Genomic DNA, 18868 nt, shown 5'->3' with positions numbered 1-18868 from the left:
CTGCTCCCTCTCCTCTCCATGAGCCCCACAGTAAGACAGACCTGGGTTTGAATCTGAATTCCGATGCCTCTGGTTGTGTGACCTTGGGTTAATGGCTTTATATCTTTGAGGTCAGAGTTGTCAGTTAGAAAACAGGGGAATGAATGACAACGCAGAAGGTCTGTCATGAGATTCAAAGAGAGAACCTGTGGAAAGATGCCTCACGCCAGGTCCTCAATCCATGGTGGCCACCTTCCATATTCTACCCCCTTTGGCTTGGCAAGAATGAGAAACAGGTACACGTCTCCCTTGGAGCTCCTTCCAGCTTCTTCTTCCAGCCCCTTTACATCAGACATCAAGAGTTTGGTTGTCAAAAGAACATCTAAGTCTTTGGCAACAGTGAGCCTATTGCTTTTCCCTGGGGCCACCATCACTGACCCCAATATCACATTTGAGAAGGTCCCGCCCTGGAGAGAGCCAGAGGAATGAATTTCAAACAGCAGCCTCTCGGACTGAACACCTCCTTTGTGCTAATGATGGTTACAATTATAATAACATTTCCTGGCACAGATGAGGCCCTGGGCTCTGTGCACCATGTTTTGTATGCAATTTCCCCCCTGAATTCTTAACTACGCACCTCAGAAACTGGGTGTTTCAGCAGGGTCGTCTTACAGATGAGGAGACTGAGGATCAGAGAATTTACGTGACTTGGAGACCGCGGAGCTTTGACAGCGGGGAGCCTGACATGGGACTCGATCCCAGGACCCTGGGATCATGACCTGAGGGGCGAAGACGGAGGCAAACCTAGGTCTGATTCCAGAGCTTACTGTGGAGAAGGAGGTGATTCTATTCCAAGTGACATCATAAAAAGGGGGAGGGTGGGGGCAAGGTTGAAAAGAAGGAGAGGACACATGACAGAGAGACCCGGGAAGCTTGATGGTGGTGGTGTCATTGGAACACAGCCCTGAGATTAGGTTGGGTTTCAGCAGGCAGAGCTGAGGAGGGAAGGGGCAGTAGAGGTGAAGGAAGCACCAGGATTTGAGGCAGAGGCTGGAAAACACGGGGTTTGTTGTGGGGACATGCATGTGTCAGGAATACGTCTCCGTAGAGGGTAGAGGCTACCTCTCTTTATTTGCGTTTTACAGAGGAGGAAAGCGAGGTCCAGGGGAGGTAAGTAGTTTTAGTTGTGGTCCCCCAGCTAAGAGGTAGAGCTGGGATTTGAACCGCCCTCTGTCTGGCTCCAGAGCCATTATAGGTAGAGCTCACGGGGGGATCTCAAGTCTGTCACCACCTAAGGGGAGGCTTTAGGACCTGAAGGTTCTGGGAGGATTCTAGGTCCGGCAGCCCATCCATGCCTAAAGCAGCTTACCGGTGTCTCCCCCCAGCCCCGCTATCCCCCCTCTGAAATGTGTGGGAGCTTGGAAGGGGAGAATAGTGGGGAATGGGACGATTTTCAGATTCTCAGACAATTGCAGCGAGACTGTACCTGCCTTTTTACTCCCTCCTTCCTGGGATCCGGTTCCTCTCTTGCATTCTTTCACATTTAATAATCATAACTTGTTAACCGCATGCTGGACCCTGGGATAATAATGAGGCCTGAAGACAGTTTGGAAGCCTGTGGGAGGTCACGTAGCTAGCAAGTGGTTTCAGTCCCACTTGAGGGACTGAATGAGGGCTTCAGTCCCAGCCTGAGCCACTCGCCACAGTGCTGGTCCCCTCTCCTCTGCTTCTCCGGCTTCTCACAATGGCCCCAGAGAGGTCTCTGGGCTCAGGAGGTCTGACCTGCTTGCCCGGGCTCGAGGTTGGTGAGCCAGACTCAGAAGCTGAGCCCAGTCTGTGTCAGCACCTTCAGCTTAGGGCCCACAGCCGCCCCCCTTCTTTCACAGACTCTCCGGAGGCCCAAGAAACAGACGTACGAGGCAGTGGCTCTCTTTTGCTTGAAAACATAGGTCCCCCAAAAAGAACTGTGTTGGGAATGTGCACTAAGATGTTTCTGAACTTTTTAATTAATTAATTTATTTTTAAACACTTTATTTATTTATTTGAGAGAGAGAGCGAGAGTGAGCATGAGAGGAAGGAAGGTCAGAGGGAGAAACAGTGGGGAGCCTGACATGGGACTCGATCCCAGGACCCTGGGATCATGACCTGAGCCAAAGGCAGATGCTCAATAGACTGAGCCACCCAGGTGTCCTGAAGTTTTTTTTTTAAATACTAAAAGCAATATTGTATTTTTGATTTATTTTGAATTATTCTTGACTTTTCACCCACTCATTGAAAAGGACTTCTGGTGCACCCTCTAGGTAGCAGATGCTGTCCGAGGCACAGGTGTCCTGGTCCCTGTGTCCATGTTGCCAACAGTCTAGTGATACACACAGGGAAGTAAATAGGTGGTTGTAATATGGGGCTGGGAGGGGAGAGTTGAGGGTTGTTTTGAGAGATGCTTAAACATGGAGGTCGGGGCTGGCTTCCTGGAGGAAATAATGTCGAATCTGGAAGGAGGTGACGGGGTGAAGAGGCTTTGGGAAGAGTGTTGGAATCTTAAGGAAGAGCAGGACCAAGCTCAGAGTGGGGAGAGGGAAGGGGGTATAGAGCAGCAGCATCTCACCCGTGGGGCAGGAGCGAGGTAGAGGAGAGCCGTGGTGTGTCAGTCACCCAGGGCCGCCATGACAAAGGGCCACACGCTGGGAGGCAGAACCTCGGAGGCATCTTATAAAGACACCAGTCACGCTGGACAAGAGTGTGCCCTAATGAAGCCATTTTAACTTAATCACCTTTTTAAAAGCTCTATCTCCAAATACAGTCTCCTTCTGAGGTACTGGAGGTTGGGGCTTCAACATGTACATTTGGGGGTGATGGATGCAGTTTGGATCATAACAGACAGGTCCAGCAAGTCCGAGGAGCCGTGTTAAGGAGTATGGACTTTCTCTGAAGGCAGGGGGAGTCATTGCAGAGCCCAAGGCAGAATGACAGTGCTGCGGTTTGCACTTGACAGAGTTCTTATAGCAGCGAGGGTGAAGAGTTGAAGGATGGAGAGGAGTTCAGCAGTGGTTAGAACACCCTCTGAGAGAACCTGGCAGAAGTAAGACTCTGGAGGTAGAAACCACAGGATTTGTGATGGGCTTCCCAGGAGGGCAGGACAGGGGCTTGTCACGATGAGCTGGATATCTGGTTGGGGTCTCTTGGTGCACCATGCAGATTCTTACTGTGCATTTTGGAGGAGAGCCTGGCCCAGGAGAGGGGAAGAAGATGAGTCCAGGTTGGGGGGTGGGGGGTGTCTGAGTGGAGGCAGGTTTCCAGCTCTGAAAAGAAGTCTGGAAGTCTGGGTTGGATGGTTGAGGACTCATTAGCTCTGGATGGTAATTGAAGCCATGGGAGCTGATGAGGGAGGGGTGCTAGCCCTGAGTTTGAATATTCAGGAGTGAGCTGAAACTTTTCTTATTAAAGCTGGAGATATGTGTGCGTGGAATGATGAACACCCCTGCCGATAGGGAGACCTAGTTAATTTTCCTGCATGTTCTCCGGTCTGAGAGCCATGGGGAGCCTGGAGTGATGGGGGTCTCCTGGGTGTAAGCTCCCTTCCCGAGGCCTGAGGTCATTTCATCAGTTTTTGATACTTAATGAGTCACTGGAGTGATTCAGCCCAGGTACCCCACCCGGGAAGGACACACAAGCAACTCTTTCAGACTGCACCACCTGCCTTGTGGATCCTTGGGGCGGGAGGGAGAGGGCGCTGTGCCTCTCGGAGCCTGTCCATCATGGAGGCTTGCCTGTACAGGAACAGGTAATGAATGACGCCAAACAGCTACAAGTATTTGCTGGGCTCGAGGATCATGACACATACTTTTGGTAGTAGTAGGTTTTTAGATTTGTCTTTTTTTTTTTTTTTAAAGATTCTGTTTATTTATGTATTTATTTGTGAGAGAGAGCACTAGAGAGAGAGAGCAAGCACAAGTAGAGGGCAGAGGGAGAAGGAGAAATGGGCTCTTTAACCAAGAAGGGAGCCCGAAGTGGGGTTCCAGGCTCCATCCCAGGACTCTGGGATCATGTCCAGAGCTGAAGGCAGACACCTAACTGACTGAGCCACCCAGGCGCCCCTACATTTGTCTTTTTTAAGATGCCTTTCCTGACCACTTTTAACATAATAACAGCTGACATTTATAGAGTCCCCAAGAGATTCCTGACCACGTGCAAAGCATTTGACCTGTGTCGCCTCGGTTCATCCTCGCAGGTGGGCACTGTGGTTATTCCCGTTTTTCTGATGAAGACAGCACAGCTTGGAGAAGGGAAGACGCTTACGCCAGGCTGTGCCGTTGGCGACGGAGGGGCCAACCCTAGCAGGCTGATGGCAAGGCCACCTGGCTGCCGTGAGCATTGCTTCCTGGAAGCAGGACCTTCACCTGTTTCCCTGGCCTCATAGTCAAAACACCTGGGGCCCATCCGCACCTCTCCTACGGGCTGAGGTGTGACATGGGTAGATTGCTGGCCTTCCTGCCTCGCAGTCTTCCACCTCTCATAAAATAACAGTGCCTACTGTTTTTGGGGAGTGAGTTTAGTGATAATCCGTCATGACTCGGAAGCGCTTAGCTCCACGCTGGGAACATAGGAAGTGCTTGGGGCGGATGGGATTGTCCAAAGATGGCCATATCGATGTTGATACCTTCCCACGGGCTTTTTTTCCCATGTGATGGTGACACTCCTTCCCTGACCACTGGGTGTAGAATCCCTTTTCTTGAACCAGCATGTGCTTGGCCAACAGAGTACAACGGAAAGAACACTGACTTCTGAGGCTAGGTCATTAAGCGTCCACCTGCCTCTCTCATTTGGTCTATCTCGAGACATGGGCCCGGTTGTCTGAGGCTTCCCACCCTGGGCACCAACCAGACTGAGTGAGACCAATGGCCCCGCCTCAGAGCCGCCGCCAGGATGCCGAGGAGAGCAGAGGCAAACTGTCCCCACCAAGCCCTGACCCGACTGCGGATCTGTGAGCAAAACAAATGTTTTTCTTTTAAGCCTCTATGTTTTGTGGTGGTGTCGTATGCAGAGTAGATAATAAGAACAATGCCCAAGAAATGGGTCTTGATGTTCTTACTTCTCCCTGAATTAGTGCACTGTCACTAATTCCAGAAGTAGGCTATAAATCAGGAAGATAATGTCTGGAGGTGGGGTAAATTTGGGTTCTGGAAAATCCCCAAAGTGTGTCAACTCCTATTGGCTGTTTGAGAGTTAACGAGCGGCTATGAAAGCTGATTGGATCATCTGAGGTGGGAGGGTTTGTACTATGCAAATGAAGGACAAGCAGGATGAAACCCCTGAAGGTGCGATGGTATGTGGTAAGGTGAGGGTTCTGCCATCATTTCTCCTTTGTGAGCCTGGTGGGCTTAGGTAATACATCCTTTGGGATATCTTAACCATTCCCCAACGCTCTCATATCACTAATATCATTTCAGCCACACCATATGTCTCCAGGATGGGGTAGGACAGGGAGTCCTCACCCCATATTCCAGTTGGGCAAACTGAGGTACAGGGAAGAGAGGTAATAAGATTCAAGGACATATGGCTGCTCAGGGGCAGAGCAAACTCTCCTTGCTTTTAGAGCTTAGCTCTTCAGCCTGCGAGCTGTGTAACTTGAGGCAAGCAGATTGGCCTCTCTGTCCCTAAATTTTCCCGTCTGTAAAATAGGGTTAAAAACAGTACTCCTTTAGAGGTGCCTGGGTGGCTCAGTCCATTAAGCACCTGACTTGATTTTGGCTCAGGCCATGATCTCAGGGTTGGGAGATTGAGCCCCGGGTCAGCCTCCATGCCTGGCATGGAACTTTCTTAGGATTCTGTGTCTCCCTCCTTTTTGATCTTCCTCCTCCCCTCTGCTCTTCCTCCTCCCCTCCCTCTCTTAAAAACAAACAAACAAACAAGAAAACAAACAAACAAAAAACTCCTTCAGAGGGCTGTAGTGAGGATTAAATCAGATATTTCATATGCAGAGTTTCAGATGCTCCTGGCATATAGGAACAAGGTAGGAAGTGGCTGGGTTGGGGTTTAGATTAGGTGGTCTACCTCCAGACTCCATACTGCTGAGACAAGTCCTGGCAATTCCCATCAGTCCCCCAGAAGGACAGACAGCACTAGCCCAGGTCTCCCACTGTGCCCCATAGAGCATGATTTTGAGTCCTCCCTGGTCACCCTTCTCTGTTTCCTGTGCCTTGAATCCATGACGCCCTGAACCAAAGGAAGCGTCGTCTCCTCCTCTCGTATTAATGCAGCCTGAGATCACACTGCTCTTTTGGCAGTCACATCGTACGGTTGACTCATCCTGAGCCGGCAGTCAGAATCCTGAGTGTTCTTACCACATGTGCTAGCATCAGGCTGCACTCTTGCCCAGCTAGGATCGGGGCCATGGGAGATTTAAAAAACCTGACTACAGAATTGTGTGGTTTGTCAGCTTTTGCACACTGCTACAGCCAGTCTAAGAAAGAACCCAGATGAGCTCCTCCTCCCTGGGTACTTGGAGACACCCAATACATTTTTAATATACCCTCTTTTTTTTTTAGTTCGTGTGAGTGGCATGCTGTTTACTTGCAGCGGAAAAAGCGAGCCGCAGATTGCCTTCTGAGTGGTCTGTGTGTAGGAAGACAGGGGTGTGGCTTGGATGTTGTGGACGAGTGCAGAAAGGGGGGGCCTTGGGAAGGTTGTGCCACGTGCCAGCTCTGAGCCCCAACTTTGACTGCCACCTGAATAGGACAGAGTGAGGACAGAGGCTGTGTTCTGGGAGGACACTGGCAGAATTAATCAGGCTTCTAGTACATTGGTTGTTCAAATGGGTTCTGACTTCCCCAAATATATTGTCACCTAACCCACATTCTTCCAGATCCCACAGGATGAAGTGATATTTTTGTCATGTCTAATTTCTTGCCGAACTACAAACTGGTCTCGTTTGGGCCAGGGATCTGCCTGCCTGTGTCCCGACGGGCTGTTGCAAGGGGCAGACTCAGCCATGCAAACCTGTCTTCGGAGAAGTGGCCGTGGAGGCTGGCCAGACACCCCAAAAATGCTTGTGTGTGAGGCCTAATCACATTAATGTCAGGGTATTTCTTAAGGAAATCCCCCTAAATTAACTTACATTTAATCTAATTTATGTCATTTAAAATCCTGAATCAATAAAGCCATGGGTAGAATTACTTTAGCAGGACCCACCTGGTAGTTTCTTCCGGGAATAAGGCTCTGCAGGTCATCTAATGCATCATTGTCTCCTCTTCTGGCTTCAGACGGGCTCTATCTTCTTTAGCATCAGTTCTTGGTAACTTTCGCTTGACCGCTCTGTAGGGAACAGTGTTACCTTCACTCTAGGCAAAGGAAGGAGGCTCTTCCCAAGATGTGGACAGAGTTAGGGGCTTCCAACCAGGGAAGCTGATACCTCACCCTGAGCTCGCCAAAGCCGGAAGGTTTATCCCTGCTCCATTAAATAGGCAGAAGAGGGAGCAGCAGTTCCTGGGGGCAGAAGAAAGTGGTTGTAGTTACAGGGATTGTAGGAGAGGACGCCTGGCAGGACTTTGACCTTGGATACAGGGAGGCAGCCCACTTGTAACCCCCCCCCCCCCCGCCCCCAGCAGGGAAGGAGCTGGAAAATTAGTATCTCAGCCTCATTCTCTCCTCTCCCTCAATCTCCTGCCAGTGCCTCAATGGGCGGAATCTAACTCGAAGTCAGGACAAGACATCCTGTGGAAACAATCCACACATGCTAGCCTGCTGGGGGCACAAGGAAGGGTGGAAATAGGTGGAAAGTGGACCTGGGAGGGAGAGCTGGGAAATGCACAGCGCTTCCTAAACTAGGCACCCGCTGTTTGCCTCCCCAGATTAGCGCTTGTTCTAATTCATTGTTGCTCCTGGGAGATCAGGCGTGTGGTGAGGGCGGACTTGGTCTTCTGATGAGGGCTTACTTGGTCTTCGCACTGTTCCCAGGGCCCACCCCTGGGCCTGGTTTGCTGTGGTGTGCACTAGAGCTTGGGAAACAAGTGGCTGGCTATACTTCTGGTGTCACTGCGCTGGCCGTACAGCTCTGCGAGCAGCGAATGGCCCAGTACACCGCTTGCACACAGAAGGGACTACTGTGGGCACGATCATGGGCACGATTGAGTGAATGGATGAATTGTTAGGGTGGAACCCCTTGACAACTCCATGATGCTAAGTTCGTGTCACCATTCAACCCCAAATTCATTAAATTTGGCAAGACCGGTTCCTTTGGCCTAGGCACGGTAGCATACACATTATTATCTCTCGTCCCATACCCACACCACCCGGTTCTGGTAGCTTCTCCTCCATTTCCTCAGAAGCAGACCAGGGTTAGTTACCTCAGACTGTTCTTGGGAATTGGCCTTAAATTGGCCAAGGGTGGGAAATGTGTTTCTTCTCTCTCTTTCCACTTTGTCTTTGTCTTTTTTTTTTTTTTTTCCTTAAGTGTATCAGAGGTAGTATTGTTTGCATTTGAAGAGCAGATACGCAGAGAACAGGAGGAGAATTTCAGACTTCGCAGGCTATACGGTGATGCTGTTAAAGTTTTGGGCTTTGTCCCTTCATTGCTTGGGTTGGGATCCCAGCACTGTCACTTCTTAGCTGTGTGACCTGAGGCAAGTTACTTACCTTCTCTGTGCCTCCCATTTCTTAATCTTCAAAATAGAAGGGTTAAATGGGTCAAAGCCTGCAAACACTTAGTACAGTGCCTGTTACATGGAGAACACTCATTAAATATCATCAGGGGCTTCACCATCCGAGCAACTGGAGAAGAAAAAAAATTGATGCAATTCGACTTTCTTAAGAGATGGAGAGAAGAGGGTGCCTGGGTGGCTCAGTGGGTTAAGCCGCTGCCTTCAGCTCAGGTCATGATCTCAGGGTCCTGGGATCGAGTCCCCGCATCCGGCTCTCTGCTTGGCGGGGAGCCTGCTTCCTCCTCTCTCTCTCTCTGCCTGCCTCTCTGCCTACTTGTGATCTCTCTCTGTCAAATAAATAAATAAATTCTTAAAAAAAAAAAGAGAGAGAGAGAGAGAGAGAGATGAGAGTAGAATTTCACAATCCTGGTACAAATTGGAATGAACCAGATGTTTCTCAAGGGCTGCTTGTCTCTTCCTTCCCGCTCTGATGTGGGGTAGGTATAGAGGGGAAAGGATCTGAAACTGTTTCCAAAGGGGTTATTCAAAACTAAGCTGTTGTCTTTTTATTTTTTGAGAAAAATCTAAAGACCAGGGACCGTATCTGGTATTCTCGCTTCCTTTTCTGAGAAAGTTCATGAGTTCTTGGCCCCGAATAAGCTTAGTTCTCTACAGCTTCCCACAAGGAAATTAAATTTTCAGGTCCTGCAGAGAAGTTTAGTTATCACTAATATGATCATTGGTGCTGTCACTGTAGGAGCAGGGAGGGGGTGGAGGATGGATTTGACAGCGATGAGAAAACATTCCTCCTCCGGCCTCCCCGCTCAGACATACAGGCACACACAGATATACACGCACACGCACAGACACCCCCCCCACACACACACAGACACACACACACAAAATGTGACACACTCCCTCAAGGACACACCAGTGCCACCACACACATCTCTTCACAGAAGAGGCACTTTCGCAGGGGCAGTTAGTATCCTGGATGATTTTTTTAAAAAACTCAACCTGACCAGCATTTTTGGGATGTTTATTTAGCCAGAGCTAAGCATTGAGGGAGGTGAGGAGAAAGGCATGTTACCAGCATGATTCTGTCCTCGCCCTGCCTTCTAGGAGATTTCAAAGCAATATACTGGGGGAGACAGAGATACCTCCCAGAGTCTGAAGAAAGGTAGACTGTGACAAGGACTTCTCAGGAGGTTAAGAAATTGCTAATGATTGCTTTCTTTTGGGGCACCTGGGTGGCTCAGTATGTTCGGCATCTGCCTTTGGGGTCCTCGGAGGGAGCCCTGCATCAGGCTCCCTGCTCAGCAGGGGGTCTGCTTCTCCCTCTGCCCCTCCTCCTCCTCGAGCTTGCTTTCTCTCAAATAAATAAAGAATCTGCAAAAGAAGAGGAAAAAGAAAAAAAAGATTGCTTTCTTTCTTTGACATATTTTTTAATGGGCTTCAGGTGTTTCACACATTCTCAGGGCGGTTTTGGTCGACCAGCTGTGTTCTGCATTGGTCTGGATTTGAATATTTGATCTGCTGCTTAAAAGCAGTGACACTTTTGAGCCTGATTTCTTAGTCTGTGTACAGGATATCAATATTACCTGTATGTATTAAGATTGTGTTCTGCTGGAAATAACAAAGATCAAATAGCAGTGGCTTAACCAAATAGGAGAGTGTTCTTCTCATGTTAGCAAGCAGTTCAGAGGTGGGCAAACCAGTATTGGCGCCATTTCCAAGGGACTCATCAGGGACCCAGGCTCCTTCGGTCTGGCTGCCCAAGCACCCAGAACCACAAGGTGACTGAGAGATGAGTCAGTTGCCTTTGTCCCCCATTTGAAGAGCTTTCTGGAGAGTCCCCCTAAGTGACTCCATCTTATACTTCCTTGGCCACAACTATGCCAGGATGATCAACCTTACCTCCAGAAGAAGATGGGATATCAAGTTTGTTTTTTTTTTTAAGATTTTATTTATTTATTTGACAGACAGAGATTACAAATAGTCAAAAAGGCAGGCAGAGAGAGAGGAGGGGAAGCAGGTTCCCTGCTGAGCAGAGAGCCCGATGTAGGGCTTGATCCTAGGACCCTGGGATCATGACCTGAGCTGAAGGCAGAGGCTTTAACCCACTGAGCCACCCAGGCACCCTGGGATATCAAGTATTTTAACTGCACAGTGTTGCCTCAAACAAAACTGAGGTACCCCGAGGAAGGAAGAAGGGGAGACCCTGTCAGTATCTAACACACTATTTTGGAGTTCTGGAGAAGATTCCCTGAGGTAATTCACATCAAACTCAGCCCAATACCTGACATGTGGTAACTGTTGTTATCAGCTGACACTCTCCTCAGTGTCTTCTCTGACAACCCCCCGTGAGGCTCTCCTCACTGTCCCAGGACTCCCCGCACCCAAAACTCAGGCCTCATGATTCAAGCAATCTCAGCCTCTCCAGGAAGTCTTCCCTCACCACTCTGGTCCTCAAAGATACCATCTGCTCTTTTGAAAACCTGTAGCACAGAGATACACTATCACTCAGTTGTCATTTAACATATATTTCATGGCATAACTAAATCTATATTCGCGTGTTTATTTTTCTTCTCAGCTTATAAGGCAGAAATTATATTTTATCCCCACATCAATGCCTCAAAGCTCTCATGACTGGTTATACACATAGTAGGTGCCAATACTGAATAAATTGCAGGGCATACTGAGGTGGCCAGCTTCGGTTCCAGTTGCTGGGAGGGCTGGGATGTGGTATGCCAAGGATTTCTTCACGTGTGTGCAATAATGAATCACGCCTTTGGGGGGCATTTGCTGCTCTGTTGACATTGGTTTTCATGGCTAACATAGCCAAGTTGTGGTCATGTCAATGTGCAATGGGGTCACTCTCCAAAGAAGCAGGGATCACAGGCGAGGTTTAAATGCTATTGGAAATCAAGTCATCAGTTGTTTCATCAATTGAGCTCCTGCTATGTGTAAAGAGCAACACTGAGTATGGACCACTTGTTCCTGTCTCACTTCCCATAACCTCTTCCTATCTTGAGGTAAGATGAGCTCCATTGTGCAGCAACACTCACTTTCTTCAAGCTGTGAATTGAAGGGACTTCCTTGAGTCCATCAATTTCAAAACCATCTCCTAAATGAGACTCAGCCTCTTGCTTTCAAAGGGACCCTTGACAAATAATTAAGAAAGAAGAGCATGAAGTAGGACTGTTATATGTTGGGAAGCCCTATATGTACCTGCCCCCTTTCCAGCCAGCTCATGGCCTGGTTTTTGTGGGTTTCCCGAATGAGCTACCAGAAACCCTCTTTCTCCCTATCCAGTGGAAAGGAAAGGATTTGTCTTCAAGCCGATTGCTTTTCATCCCTTAAAGTGAGTGAATTTGGCAAATAATTTCTGAGCCTTTGTTGTGTATAAGGTACTGTGCTGGCATGGATAACAAGAACAGATATTAAATCAATTAAACAGCTGATTAGATATTTGATTAGACTGTGCTAACTAATGGGGATAGCTTTATCTTTTTAAGACTGATAGAGCACTTTCTGTGTCTATGTGCAAACCCCAGGCTTATATATGTTTTCTCTTTGGATCCCTGAGGGTTTATATCCAAACTCTGAAACAGGTGGAAAATGGACTAATTATCTTTTACTTCCTCCCACCTCCTGCCTTGTGTTGAAATCCCTGAAGGAGGAGGACAGCTTTGAGATCTAAAATGAGGATCTGATATTCTGGGAAGAGACCCCCTTTCAGTTGAGGTGCCCCACGGCAATATGGGCTGGCTTCAGCTGAATACAAGTGGCCACACTTTTAGGCAAAGAGGGCTGTGCCATCTCCCCTATGCCTTGCCTCTGAGTCTCAGGTCTAGTCAATGTGGATGAGATCTCCGAATTCCCCTACCGCCCCATCTGATAGGGGAGAAGGATGCAGTTAAGAAGTCAGAATCAAGTGCCTGCCACGGGGTCGCTGGGATGTGACTTGAGGAGACATCATAACAGAGTGTCCAGTGAGGGGCCAGAGCTGGGGCTCAGGGAGGATACAGCCAAGTCTCAGGATCAACAGAGCCAAGGAGATGCTGAATCATAGGGAGGACAACCTCCATTTACTGTGCCACTGTTACATCAGTGGTGGACGCTTCAGAGATGGGTACAACAAGGCGAGAAGCAAACACCCAGGGCCAGAGGGATGCGTACCTCAGTAGAGGCCAGCCCGGACATTGGGTGGCACCTACACCTGCCAAGATGACAGGCATGGTCTAGAATAGATAAGCTGCCCATAAGGCCAGGGTGGTAAGAAAAAGCCTTGTGGGAATTTAGCTTCACTCCAGAGGAGACAAGAAGAAGGGGAAGGGGAAGACTGTTCAGTTAGTCCCAAAGGAATGGGCTTCGGCCAGAGGAATGAGGGCATTATCTTGCTATGGAAAGAGTAAGAGTGTTTGTTTGTTTGTTTGTTTTTGTTTGTTGTTTGTTTGTTTGCCATTTTCAGAAACAGTCGTACCAGAATTGTGACTTTGAACTTTATACCCACCAGGGGGGTTAGGTCAAAATATTCTCAAGTAGTTTCTTTTCTGACCTTCTCTTGGCTTCTATCTCAGAGAGCCTTCTCAAAAGCTGAAGTGCTTGCCAGGACCAAGGTGGGTATTAAACCCATGAATAAGGGCTGAGGCTTCGTCTGAAGACTCCATAGTTTCCCTGAAGGGACGCATATTCATATTCGTCTTTTAACCAATGGAGAAACCAGAAGATGACTCACCCTTCAGAGCTGAGGGGGCAGTCATGATGCCTTTGACAAGAATCCCTCTGGCTTCTGGATTTTTCTAGGTGAGGTCAAGGCAGCTCTGTGAGGAGTGCATGGGAGAAGGGAGGCAGGAAGGCCTGGGAAGAGCGGCGGTGGCCATTTTGGACAAGGGGTTCATCCTGCCACAGACTGCATCTCCACACAGAGGCAGGCTTCAGTTCTGAAATGCAGCTCCCGACTCAAACACCCACCCTCAGATTCACACACTCACTCATGGAACTGTCTCTCACCACCACAGCAATGAGTGACCCGGCCCGGAAGCCCTTTCCCCTTCCACAGGCAGAAAGAGGAAGGAATTATGGAAAAACAAAAACAAAAACAAAACTTCTCAGTAGAGAGAAGTTGGGGTGGGGGGCAGGGGACAGCTTCGTTTCTCCCTTCCTTGGAGTATAAGCAATTCCACCTAATTTCTTTCACACTAAATGAGGTTGCCAAGGAAATCGATGTGGAGCGACCCCCACAGTGTGGGTTGAACTTACAGAAACTCAATATACTCCTTCATAAACCAGATCAATTAAGAGGTGATTATTCACTTTACAGGCAAATGCTTTGCTTCTGCACAGGATTCCTTTAAGGAGGACTTTCCTAGGGCATCTAAGAATTTGCTTCCAGACCATGAGTATCTGATGGAAGGCAGAGAAAGGAAGAGAAACAAGAGCTCTTGTCTGCTCTCCCTCCAGGAAGAATGAAGACAAATGATGAAGGATCTCTGAAATCATGTAAATCAATGGAAAAAACAAGATGGATTCCCCAAATTAAATTTATATGCAATTTTGCCTAGCATTATAAAATATTCGCTTTTGCAAAAACCTAACATTTGCTACTATATGCTGAACTGACATGTTCATGACATGATTTATTTACATGAATCCTCATGACAACCAGAGATGGGGATATTATCCTCACCTGTCATTGAGTAAACCAAGGCCCAGGATGGGAAGACACTTGTCAAAGGTCACAGATACTTCAAGTTCACATCACTCCATAAATCAATGCTCATAAATCCAACTGGGTGTGTGTATATGTGTGTGTGTCTGTCCCTTGTGGGTTTTGTTTTTCTCCCAAATGAAGCACAAAGGGTTAATCAACATTCATTCCTCCATTTGAAAATGTTTTCTAAAAAGGAAACTATTTTTGGATAGAGTGAATTAAAGAGTAAACATGAGTCTTGCTGTTAGTTTATTTTCCCTGAGTGCACACACTCCTCCAACAATAATTCATCCAGGATGTGAGCTGGAACTCATTAGAAGTCACCAGGCCTGGGGGAGAAGATAAAACCACGATTAAAGACATCTGAGCCTTTTAGGACAATTTGTTATCTTGGATTTCATTTTTAATAGGAGACACTAATTCACACAAGAAGTCCCCGGGGCAAGTGAATGGTGCCATGTAATTGTTGTTGGTCTCTGGGGTGTCCAGGCATGAGCTGGCTCCTGGGCTGGGCAAGGTGCCAGGCCTAGGGACCCTTGGAACTTCGATCAGTGTGGTGTGTTGGTGGTGGTGGTGGGGAGGTGACCTCTTACTGCTCCATGAAACAACATGACTCCAAGTTGTCCCTTATGAGCTGGCTCTTTTTAAAAAAAAAGTTTTCTCCATTCATCATGCTGGGAAGGTGAAGACCTGGCCCATGAGATCAGATTCAAAAGCAGTATGGTAGGAGAGATGAGAGAGCTACTATTCTGAGCACCAGATTCTCCCCGGTAGCTAAGTGGGTGATAATGATCCACAGTGGGTCTCAGGTCCCTTGTCTGTAAAACGAGGAGCTGATGATACAGTCTCTCAGGTCCTTTTCAAACTTGGGACAGAATCAGAAGGGCAGAGTAGGAGAAAGGCATCCTGGAGCTCTGTTCCCCAGCTGAAGCCCTTCCCAGGCTGAGATATTGGAATGACAACAACAGTAGCAGTGAAGGAATGTTGCTATGTACCAGACGCTGACATGATGGTAAATACTGTGCATTCTGGGGCAATCCTATGGAGTAGGTACTGTTCCCTTCACTTCACAGCTGAGGGGCCTGGAGCGCAGAGGGAATGTACCGGAAGTCGCACAGCCCCGGGTGGACGACTTGCAGGACCTCTGCCCCCAACCACTACAACCCTCATCTGTAAAATGGGAATCACGACAAACCCTCCTCAGAGTGTTTCAGTGAGGATGAAGTGACATTCTGAGGCAAAGTGCTTAGCATTGTTCCTGGCTCATGGTAATAGCTAATTAAGTAAAGTGTGTTTGTTTAGCTCACAGAAGCTAATGGGAATAAGAGACTTAATTATTGTCTTCAAATATATGAAAGATTTTTAACGATTCACTTATGTTTCATGAATATTGAGCCCCTACAGAGCCAGACTAAATGCTTTGTATTATTCTTAAGTCTGTGTCATCCAGGAAGAGAATTTAATTTAAACAGGAGAAATTTAATTAGACAGAAAAATAACTTGACCTTCATTCTGGCTGCAAAATTCCAGAATAAATGATTGCAATTAGCTATGCAGGTTGTATTCATGGTGTTTTAAGTAAAGAATTACCATCAGAAGTGCTTCCAGGTACAGCTGTGCAGGTTGTGTACTGTACAAAACCAGGGGTGGCCATTTGCACCATAGTCTATGTGAATAGCATTCTCTGAAGTTCTTTCAGTACACAGTCTGCATGGCTGTTTATGGCAGTCCTGTCTATTTGTTCTGAAGTGTTTAAGTGGAAGCTGGTCCTGTTTCAGCTGTAGGAATCCTTGGCTTTGAATAAAAGTTGAGAGTTGAGATGATTATCTAAGAAAGGTAAACATGTGGCTTGCACAATACAAGTCACCATTCGGGGTTCCATGACAGTCACAGATAACACCTCATGGCTTCAGAATCCCTCTCAACACAACACTCCAGGGGGTTGCTATCAATAACTCAGATCTGTCACTTTAGCTAAAACACAAAAGCTGTTTAGCCCAGGTGCTTTGCCTGGAGCCAGAACACCTGGGTTCAAATCTGAGCTCTCCTGGTGAACTTGGCAAATCAGAAAAGAAGCTTTTGGCTGCAAATAGCACACGCCATACTAAAAGTGTTTTAACACTAAGAGAAAGCTATGATTATTATTATTGTTCTTTTTTTAAAAACCCAAGATGTGTGCGAATGTTCATGTGCACAGTCACACACTGTGTATATTTAACATCTCTGGTACTGGGTGTGCCTTGCGATTGCTGGTGCTAAGCATTGCCTATGCTCATGCATCCACCCTGCAGAAGCTGATGGTGTCCTGGGAACATAACCTAGAGGTGCCAGGGGGGCACCCTTTTGAGAAACGCTGCCTCATCAAAGCTCTGGATGGTACAGAGGATAAACATCTATGGAACAACTTGGGCACTGATGACTCAGAGAGGAAAAGTGTCTAGACTCTCAGTGTAAAGCAGATTTAGGAAGGCCTTGACTAACTGACTTCCCTTGAATATATATTTTTTATGAATGTACAAAAGTGATGTGTCATATAAAAAAAAAATCTAGCCATGATCTTTTGAATGAAAATGGAGATTTTGCTAGCAGGGGAGAAACAGAGGAACGACTGTTGGTTAGTGAGCCAGAAGAGTCCATCACACGTGGCAAGCTGCTTAGATTTTCTTTGCCTCAGTGTCCCCATGTGTAAAATTGCAATAATAATAAATACCTCAGAGGGTGGTTTTGAAGACAATAATACACAGGAAGTACTTAGAATAGTGGCTGTTACATGGTAAGCGCTCAAAAAGTGTTAGCATTTATTGATACCATTTTTATTCTTTGTTATTATTATAACTATATTACAGTTGTTCTTATAGTTCTAATGCCACGTTAAATCTAGATAGATACTGAGGAGCTTATGTTCTGGTCATAGGGGCCAGACTTACACATGGACACCAAGAAGAGAGTCCCTTGCTACTTAGTCTTTGAACCTACTCTTCCTTCTGTGTGAAACACAGTTTATCATCATCTCTCCCCAATCTCAGCCTGGCAAATTCCTATTCATTGCACTATGTCAGCTTAGTTGTTTCCCTGTACCAATTTTTTAGATACCTGTCTGTGTTGAATAGTTCCATAATCCTCATTATGATAACAAAGTTATATTGTGATTTCTGGTGCATAACACAAAGTAGGTGTGTAGTGGGAACTTGTTGAATAAAGAAATGAAAGAAGATGTTTCACTTAGAACTCCTTTAGTTATAGGTGACAGAAAAACCCAATCTGACCAGGTTTAATTAAAAAAGAAACTCTCATAGACCTCATAACTGAAAAGCCCAGAGGTTGGTTTAACTTCAGGTATGGTTTGATCCAGGGGCTTAATGATGGCATTAATATTCAGTTTCTTTTCATCTCTCAGCTTTGCCTTCTTTTTTTTTTTTTTTAAGATTTTATTTATTTATTTGACAAAGATCACAAGTAGGCAGAGAGGCAGGCAGAGAGAAAGGAGGGAGCAGGCTCCCTGATGAGCAGAGAGCCCAATGTGGGGCTTGATCCCAGGACCCTGGGACCCTGGGACCATGACCTGAGCCAAAGGTAAAGGCTTTAATCCACTGAGCCACCCAGGAACCCCTCTCAGCTCTGCCTTCTTAAGTGTTGGTTTCATTTCCAGGCTTTACATGGCATTCTCTGGTGTCTTCAGATTCTCATTTTCCCTGTAATCTTAGGGACAAAGAACATGTTCCTTTTCCCTACCAGTGCTATTAATCATCTCACTGATTCTTATTTGGTCACATGTCTCTGCAAAACATCAGTGTGGCCAGGGGTGGAGCTGGGTAGAGGTTTCCTGACTGACAGTGAGAGGCAGGATTCCCAAGGGAAAATTTGGGATATTGTATGAGAATGTGACAATGGATGCTGGACCACAAAACAATAGATCTTCACTATAAAATGAATGAATGGATGACTGAATAAATGAATAAATGATGCAGGCCTAAGTAATAAAATCAGGTATAGAGGAGAAAGTGCCACAGAATTTGTGGTAGAACAGAATAATGGCCCCCCAAAGATGTCCACATTATAATCCCTGGAGCCAATGAATATGTTGCCTTACATGGCAAAGAGGAATTCAGGTTGTGGATGGAATTAAGGTTGCTAATTATCTGACCTTAAAATAAAGAGATTATCCTGGATTGTCTGGGTATACTTAATGTAATCACAAGATTTCTTAAAAGGGGAAGACGGGGGATACGTGGAAGGCTCAGTCGGTTAAGCCTCAGACTCTTGGTTTTGTTTCAGGTCATGATCTTAGGGTTCTGAGATCACACTCTGTGTTGGGCTCCGCAGTAGGGAGTCTGCTCGAGATTCTCTCTCTCCTTCTACCCCTTCCTCTTTTCATGTACACACACACTCTCCCTCTCTCTTAAACAAACAAACAAATCTTCAAAATCTTTAAAAAAGAGGGGAAGACAGAGGCAGAAGAGGAAGTCAGAGTGATATGATGTGAGAAGGTTCCAACTCACTGTTGCTGACTTGAAGATGGAGTCAAGGGCCTCGGGCC

General features: G+C 47.0%; 1 long non-coding RNA gene across 1 annotated transcript; it reads left to right on the top strand.

Annotated features, from left to right (window-relative positions):
• Positions 1-897: 897 nt before the first annotated feature.
• LOC309861612 lies at positions 898-14469 on the top strand. Its single transcript, XR_014310050.1, has 5 exons — positions 898-1149; positions 4208-4343; positions 4736-4960; positions 13199-13424; positions 13942-14469. It is a non-coding gene; the product is annotated as an uncharacterized lncRNA (long non-coding RNA).
• The last annotated feature ends 4399 nt before the right edge of the window (positions 14470-18868 follow it).

The sequence above is a fragment of the Mustela nivalis genome (genome assembly GCF_964662115.1).
Source record: "Mustela nivalis genome assembly, chromosome: 3".
Classification (NCBI taxonomy): domain Eukaryota; kingdom Metazoa; phylum Chordata; class Mammalia; order Carnivora; family Mustelidae; genus Mustela; species Mustela nivalis.
Note: the sequence above shows the minus strand (reverse complement) of the source record. Positions and strands in the feature narration are given on the sequence as shown.